The following is a 345-nucleotide window of genomic DNA, read 5'->3' as shown; positions in this document are numbered from 1 at the left end:
TACATTAGAAGAAGAAGAAGAAGAAGAAGAAGAAGAAGAAGAAGAAGAAGAAGAAGAAGAAGAAGAAGAAGAAGAAGAAGAAGAAGAAGAAACAAAAAAGAAATGGGGGAGGCATGTGCCTTCTGAAATTATGGGGGTGGAAACACTTAGATACAGCCTAGGAGTCAAGACAGGTTGTAATCACCCTTAAATTTCCACTTGCTCAAAGCTCTCTTTGTCCATTGACACTGCCCTTTTGTCTCTTCCCACCCATCTTAACAGAAGTTCCCAATGTCTAGGACAGGGGTGGCAAGCCTGTGGCACAGCTGGCTGTCTGTATCACAGAAAGTTCTAAAATTTTTGTCA

The sequence above is a fragment of the Octodon degus genome, unplaced genomic scaffold (assembly GCF_000260255.1).
Source record: "Octodon degus isolate 3935 unplaced genomic scaffold, OctDeg1.0 scaffold00032, whole genome shotgun sequence".
Lineage (NCBI taxonomy): Eukaryota > Metazoa > Chordata > Mammalia > Rodentia > Octodontidae > Octodon > Octodon degus.
The sequence above is the reverse complement of the archived record's forward strand: the minus strand, read 5'-3'. Positions refer to the sequence as shown.